This window comes from Brassica napus, chromosome A3 (assembly GCF_020379485.1).
Source record: "Brassica napus cultivar Da-Ae chromosome A3, Da-Ae, whole genome shotgun sequence".
NCBI lineage: Eukaryota > Viridiplantae > Streptophyta > Magnoliopsida > Brassicales > Brassicaceae > Brassica > Brassica napus.
This window is the reverse complement of record NC_063436.1, coordinates 33,020,642-33,028,822: the sequence shown is the minus strand read 5'-3', so window position 1 is coordinate 33,028,822 and position 8,181 is coordinate 33,020,642. Positions and strand designations below refer to the sequence as shown.

Here is an 8,181-nt window from a genome sequence, read left to right as displayed (position 1 = left end):
TGAAGCAACCAAAGCTGACCTCCAACACTAAACCGGACATAATTGCTCGTCTTGGGGCTTGGTATACACGGGATCGGATTCTTCAGACAAGTCTGGAAGGTAACGCCTTGTGTAGATTCATTTATCACTTTTCTCTCACTATTTCGACCCTAGAGTAGTTAGTTATTATCTAAATTCAACGTTGCCAAATTCTAAGTTGATTGTGACATTGGGATTTAGTCATTTGCTTGAGACTAAGTCAATTTTTATTTAATTGTGTTATTCCTTCTCTTTTTTCTTCTCCCTTTGCATTTCAGTTGTATGAACACAAGGAGCAGAGGTCCAACAAACCTAGTTCCAAGAGTTGAATACATTAGAGAACTTGAGAGGGAGATAGCAAGACAAAGAAGAGAAGTGGAGCAACTGGCTCATTTGCAAAGGTTGGGGTTTAATATGGAAAATCTCCTCCAAGATGGTGGTGCCCAAAGAGGCATTGATCCAAGAGCTGATCCTTTTCGACCACAGCGCCAGCAACAACATCCACAGCGCCAAGCTAGAACCATTGGCACTTATGATCAGCCTAATATCCATGGGTACATGATGGGCATCAGAGCACCAGCAGTGGAGAACAACAACTTTGAGATCAAATTCAGCTTGATCAACATGATAGAGAACAACAAGTACCATGGTCTTGCTTTGTAGGATCCACTTGACCATTTGGACAGATTTGATAAGTATTCTGGTTTGTCCAAGACCAATGGTGTTTCTGAAGATGCTTTTAAGCTGAGATTGTTTCCTTTCTACTTGGGAGACAAAGCTCACACATGGGAGAAGAACAACATCCTAAGTGACTCTATCACTACTTGGGATGAATGCAAGAAAGCTTTCCTCACCTAGTTCTTCTCCACTTCAAGGACTGCCAAGCTTAGGAATCAAATCTCTAGGTTTCAACAAAAGAATTTTGAAGGCTTTGGAGAAGCATATGAGAGGTTCAAAGGCTACTTAAACCAATTTCCACACCATGGCTTCATCAAAGAGAGCTTGCTCAGTACCTTCTACAGAGGAGTCCTACCCAAGTATAGAAACCGGCTTGACACTGCTAGCAATGGTTTCTTCTTAGGGAGAAATGAAGTAGAGGCTGAGGGGCTTGTGGAGAATATGGTTCAGAGTGATTCAGTCTACAGTGATGAGCATGATAGGAGTAACAGAGGCAGTGGAGGTGAAGATACAAACACCAAAAGAGAGTTGAAGGCTTTACAAGACAAGCTGGATTTTCTTCTTTTGGACAGAGCCAAACAAGAGAAAGTGAACTTTGTTGGTGAGCAGAAACAGGAAGAGACTATTGTAGTTCATGAGGTTGATGGTCTAGAAGGTCAAGAGGAGCTGTGTTTTGTGAATGCTAATGGGACATGGTACAAAAAGGAGCCTAACTTTCAGTACAACAACTACCAACAAAGGCCCTCTTACAACAACCAACAAGGTGGTTACCAAGCTAGGCAAAACTACTCCCAAGGCTTTCCCTCAAAAGGAAACCAGTCTACACAAGGTCATGCCAGCTCTTCTACCTCTACTACACAAGAAAGTAGCACTGATACAATGCTGAAACAAATCTTTGAGTCTCAAACTAGAAGTGAGAAGTACATTGGCTATGAACCGAAGAACCTTCACACTAAAGTTGATGGAACCTACAATGATCTCAACAACAAGTTCTCCAACCTTGCTTTTAACTTCAAAGCTTGGAGAACCAGTTTGCCTCTATGAGTATTAACTCAAAACGCCCTATGGGATCACTTCCAGGAACTTCTGAGCAAAACCCCAAGGAGACAATGAAATCCATCACCCTAAGGAGTGGTAAACAGTTGCCACCAAGAACTCTCATTAGGGATAATGAGAAGCAAGATGGGGAGGTGGTCATGAATGTGGATGATGATGTGGTTATTATGGATGAGAACACCAATAAAGAGATCTTGGAGAAAATAGTTGAAGCTAAAGGGAAAGGAAAAATTGGAGAAGAAAAGAAGGTGGAGAACAAGAATGAAGCTGCTACTTCATCAAAAGGAGCTCCATTCATTCCTCCTCCCTATGAACCAAAACTTTCCTTTCCCGGTAGATTCAAGAGACAGCTTTTGGAGCAATACAAAGCCTTGTTTAAGAAGCAAATGAGTGAGGTTCAGATCACCATGCCCATTATTGATGCCTTCATGCTAGTGCCTCAGTACAGGAAGTTCCTCAAAGATGATGTAACCAAGAAGAAAAAGGAGATGGAAGGGATGGTAGTTCTCACCAATGAATACAGTGTCATTATACATAGGTTAACCATCCCCAAGAAGCTTGAAGATCCAGGAAGTTTCACACTATCTTGTGCCATTGGGAAGTTGGTTTTTGAGAGGTGTCTATGTGATTTGGGAGCAAGTGTGAGCCTTATGCCTCTCTCCATTGCTAAAAGGCTTGGGTTTACACAATACAAGAAGTGTAGACTCTCTCTTGTGCTAGCTGATCGCTCAGTGAAGATTCCCATTGGTATCCTAGAAGATCTCCCTGTTATGGTTGGAAATTGTGAGATTCCTACAGATTTTGTGGTGTTGGAGATGGATGAAGAACCAACAGATCCATTGATATTGGGGAAACCTTTCTTGGCTATAGCAGGAGCTGTTGTGAATGTTAAGGAAGGGAAGATTGATCTTCACCTTAGAAAAGGGAAAATCCTTCACTTTGACATCAAGGAGGTGATGAAGAAGCCTACTACTCAAAGCCAACTATTCTACATTGAGGAGATGGAAGTTTTAGCTGATGAGCTTCTAGAGGAGTTGGCACTTGAAGACTCTCTACAACATGCCTTAACAATTGAGAGAGAAGTCCAAGTGATTGAGAACAAGGAAAGTGACGCCTATGTGAAGATGCTGGACTCTCACAAGGGGATTAGTGATGAAGAACAGAATGAGGAGCTTCCATATGAGAATCACCATGCTTCCTTAGCTACTCAACAAGAGAACCTCCAAGAGGATGATTGGAGTGAACTCAAGGCACCAAAAGTGGAGCTTAAACCTCTTCCCCATGGTGTAAGGTATGCTTTCCTTGATCCTAATAAGACTTACCCTGTCATAGTGAGTAGTGAGCTTAGTGAGGATGAATTTTCTAAGCTTTTGAATGAACTTAAAAAGTATAGAAAGGCAATAGCCTACTCACTAGATGATATTAAAGGGATATCACCTTCTTTATGCATTCATAGGATACATCTAGAGGATGAATCTATGGCTTCTATAAAACATCAAAAAAGGTTGAATCCAACTTGAAAGATGTTGTTAAGAAAGAGATTCTAAAACTCTTAGATGCAGGAGTAATATATCCTATTTTGGATGGCAAATGGGTGTCTCATGTGCATGTTGTCCCAAAGAAGAGAGGAATAACTGTGTTTAAAAATGATAAGGATGAACTAATACCAACAAGAACAATAACAGGACATAGGATGTGCATAGATTATCGCAAACTTAACTCAGCATCTAGAAAGGATCATTTTCCATTGCCATTCATTGATCAAATGCTTGAGAGACTTGCAAATCATCCCTATTATTGTTTTCTTGATGGGTATTCAGGGTTCTTCCAAATCCCCATTCATCCAAATGATCAAGAGAAAATGACTTTCACATGCCCCTATGGTATCTTTGCTTATCGAAGGATGCCATTTGGGCTATGTAAGGCTCCAGCCACTTTCCAAAGATGCATGATGTTTATTTTTTTGTCTGATCTTATAGAGGATGTTGTGGAGGTGTTTATTGATGACTTCTCTTTCTACGGATCTTCATTTTCTGCTTGTTTGTCTAATCTTAGCAGGTCCTAAAGAGATGTGAAGAGACCAACCTTGTGCTGAACTGGGAGAAGTGTCACTTCATGGTTAAAGAAGGGATTGTGCTTGGACACAAGATTTCAGAGAGGGGGATTGAGGTAGACAAGGCCAAAATTGAAGTGATGGTTGGGTTAGCTCCACCAAAGACGGTTAAAGACATTAGAAGCTTCCTTGGTCATGCTGGATTATATAGAAGATTCATCCAAGACTTCTTAATGATAGCAAGGCCAATGACTAAGCTTCTATGCAAGGAGGCTGCATTCAACTTTGATTGGGAATGTCTAGAAGCCTTCAAGAAGTTGAAGGACAACCTGGTTAGTGCCCCCATTATGCAGCCACCAGTTGCGATCTCCCCTTTGAGATCATGTGTGATGCTAGTGACTATGCTGTGGGAGCTGTTCTTGGTCAAAAGAAGGACAAGAAGACTCATGTGATCTACTATGCGAGTAAAACTCTTGATGAAGCCCAAATGAAGTATGCTACAACTGAGAAGGAGCTGCTCGCCATTGTCTATGCCTTTGAGAAGTTCAGAAGCTACTTAGTTGGGTCAAAGGTCATAGTCTACACTGATCATGCTGCATTGAGACACCTCACAGTCAAGAAGGATGCTAAGCCAAGGCTGTTGGGTGGATCTTGCTGCTACAATAGTTTGACCTTGAGATCAGAGACAAGCCAGGAGTTGAAAATGGTGTAGCTGATCACTCGTCTAGACTGAAGATTGAGAGTGGGATCCCTATTGATGAAGGTCTTCCAGAAGAACAAATCATGGCAATTAGAGGTGTGGTAGCAGTTTGTGAAACTGGAAAGAAGCTTGAGGAGGTGAAAGCAACTGAAGAAAAAGGTCCTTGGTATGCTGATTTGGTGAACTACTTAGCTTGCGGAAAAGAACCACTTGGTCTTGAGGGATATGCCAAGAAGAAATTCTACAAAGATGTGAAGAGATACTATTGGGATGAGCCTTACCTCTACATTCTTTGTAAGGATCAACTCTATAGAAGAGTAGTGTGGGAACCGAAATTTGCACTGTCAATTTCCGTTTAAATTGGGAAACTAGGAAAACCCTAATTTCCTAGAGGTCCCAGATCTCTGCGAGAGCCAACGACAAGTGATCAAATATATGCGGAAATCATGAAAAGATAACAAACGAGTTTAGAGAAACAGTGGATCTTATTTCGAGTCCGCGTAAGAGCGTTGCGATCATTACAAGAGATCATAAATGCTTTGGCCGCAAAGGCTATCAGCGAGTTACTTAGTTCTAGTGGCCTAATAGCTCAAACCTAGTTGAGTCGCAGCTCGATAACAAAAGACAAAATAGATACAAAAAAGGTTTTTGATTGATTTCGGACTGAACCTTGTTAAAGGCTGCCTACGTACCCCTTTCGAGGATCAAGCCGAACGTAGTTCAATTGATAGAGCTGGACAAGAGATCGAACTGCCTGGGCGAGTTCGTCTAGTAATTGAGTTCCAGTCATAGAAACCGAACTTGTCGAGAATAAAGCCTAAAGTTTCTAAGTGCAGAGAATTCCGAGTCTAAAAAGTCCCCCCTTATGCCTCTCGCCTAGGACTCCTTATATACTAGCTCCAAGGTCGGTTTACGCTTTTACCCTTCTGCCCTTAAGCCATCATAGCATAAAATGGAGATATTCCATTTTTTCCGATCTTCGTAATTATCCTCTAAATTTTGTATTTATCCGCGGAAACTTGACATTTATCCTTCCCTGCGCGCCAAGCGTAAACCGCGCTACGGTTTACGAGCTTTTGGTTAAGGAGTCGTAGGATGGGCCTCGAATCGTGTTTTAGGTCCTTTTGGGCCGTCTTCCGACTCGAAGCGTTTATTGCGACTTCTTTTGATGAAGAACGAACTTTCCGCGGTTTTATCCGCAAAGTTTGATCGATGATTTAGAATGGCAGAAAACATGAATTGAGTTTGCTACGGTCTTTGGGATGTAGCATCAAAGGATAGCTACGTAGCGACCGAGCGGGACGGACGCTCGGTTGCTACGTAGCGACCGAGCGGGACGGACGCTCGGTTCCTACGTAGCGACCGAGCTGTGTGCATGCTTGGTCACCGCGTATCGATCGAGCTTGGTTTGTCTGCGGTCCGATTGCCGTACTCGAGCTTGTCCGCGGCCGATTCTGATACATGTCTGTTGCCTTCGGACAATCGTATTTAGTGGTTCGATTGAGATTTGAACAAGATTTTACCGCAAGGCTCTTCGTAAAGATATCTTTACGAGGAATACTTTTCGAAAAAATGTTCATGCTGATTTTTACGGACTTTCAGACATTGATTTCGTCGTGACCGATTTTGACCCCAACAGTTAGCCCCCCAGCTCGTTAGAACCATGAGCTTCTAGCGTGAGGTTCTAGCGAGTGGCTTGTCAAGTTAGGTAAGTAAGGTGAGTTAGGCGGAATTAATGGTTGAAAAGGTCAGTGAAATGTGGTCTTCTCGCTCTTCTAAAAGTAGAAAGCGATAAGATTGGGGCTGCGCCTTATGATGGCTGCCTACGTACCCTTGTTGAAGGGATCAAGCCTTTCGTAGTTCGTCTTGGAGTTAAAGTTCTAGCGACACCTTTACGGTCTAGTTTTTATGTAGCGGTTATTAGGAGTGTTATTGCCGATGGCATTTTGTATGGGTGTAGAAGGAAGACTACGAGTTGTCATCTCGTAATCTAACTTTGTGTGAACTGCTATATCCGTAATCTGTTTCGAGAGTTTTCCGCAGTGTGTAAACTTGCGGGATTTTCTGAAGACGTTCGAATATTGGCAAAGAGATAAATTTTGGGATCTCGTATCAGGGTGTTTGACACTATGCCTAGAGATGTTAGAGACCAGTGCACTGGGTTTAGGGCAAGACCTAGGTTTACTCCTGGTTTTAGAGGGTGCAATGACTAATTCGACTTATGTATCCCGTTTCAGTTTCATCCTGATTCCATACCGATTTAAAGTCCGCGATAGGGTTCTCGGCGTATACGACTTGTATGGTTGGAACCGAGCATCTCTCCAAGGACAATTTTTAAGCCTCCTGGAAGTGCTGACCAAAAATTTGGGTTTCTTTTATAGCGCTATTATCCTTGTGTCGGATGTACGAGAGTCATCTCTACGAGATGGCTAAGTCTGTTTAGGACGTTGAGAGTTTGTTATGATCAGCAACAAACTTAATGGTAAAAAATACCGTTTCGAGTCTTCGCGAAGAATATGTTTTGAGAAGATGTTAGTGCGTATGACTGTCTGGTCTTCTAAGAAAATGTTTTTATCGAAGAAGGAAATTTCGTCGAAGAAAGAATCTTCAGGCGTCTGCGACGTCTCGCGATGCTGAAGATTTGTTATTCTTTTGTATGCCGCGTTTCGTGCTTGAAATGTTCGCGGGCTTGAAGACGTTTCGCGATGTTGCAAGGGTTTAGTCTTAGCCATGTGTTTGAGAAACGTTCTTGTTTTACTACGGATGTTCGCAGCAAAAATTTTTGTTCCTGTTTAGATGCTAATAATTTGATTTTCGATCGAGGAATTAGGATTGAGGTGTAGCGTAATATTATCCATGGGAAAAAGCGTTTTCCTTCATAATGTTTTTTGAATTGTTGGCCTTCCGAGATCTATTTCGTGCATTTTTGAGGATGTTTTGTATAGCTCTAGAAGCTTTGTTACGAATTTTTTTCCTTACATGCCGCGTATTATAGGTAAAACGTTGCGGGCTTAAAATGAATTGTGGAGCGTATTGAACTTGGTCAATTTTCGAAAAGTTTAGATTTTCCGTTAACCGTTTGATTGTTAGGACTTAGTTTCGTTACGAAGAATTTATCATATACTTTCCGACGGTGGGCTATACGATAATATATCATATCATATAACCGGTTTTACGAAGGTTTTAAATCAGTGATATGTATACATATGTCAAAGTAGCGTTGTTTCTGCGAGTTTTACGAGAAACGTTTCTGCTGCGATTTTGATCTTAGGCGAAAGTTGCTTGGAGTTACTCATGGAGTGTTACCGAAGTTTATTTCAATACGATCTAGTCGCAGAACGTTTTTCATAGGTTTTTGAGAGGATTCTCATGACACATTCGTTTCTTGAATGAATTGGTCAACCAGAGGTGGATCTAGCTAACCATCGGGAGGAAAGTGCTCCTTTTAATGTGCACGATGCTACATCTATTCTCGAGTTTTCTTCGTCGCAAATGTTTTCGATGCTTTTCTGTGACTTACTTGGTACAACGGAAACTGAAAGAAATGCTTTGGTGATTGAAGATTTCTCGTAGAAATTTTTAAAACGAAACTGGCTTTCTGAAGTCGAAAAAGGCTTCAATACTTTGGCTAATCGTCGAGTTTCAGTTTGATATTGGTACAAGTTTTCTCTACGCA

The 8,181-nt window shown here is 41.7% G+C and overlaps 1 non-coding gene across 1 annotated transcript; it reads right to left on the bottom strand.

Annotated features, from left to right (window-relative positions):
- Positions 1–900: 900 nt before the first annotated feature.
- Positions 901–1,007, bottom strand: LOC125607703. The gene has a single exon (XR_007338774.1). It is a non-coding gene; the product is annotated as a small nucleolar RNA R71 (small nucleolar RNA).
- Between the last annotated feature and the right edge of the window lie 7,174 nt (positions 1,008–8,181).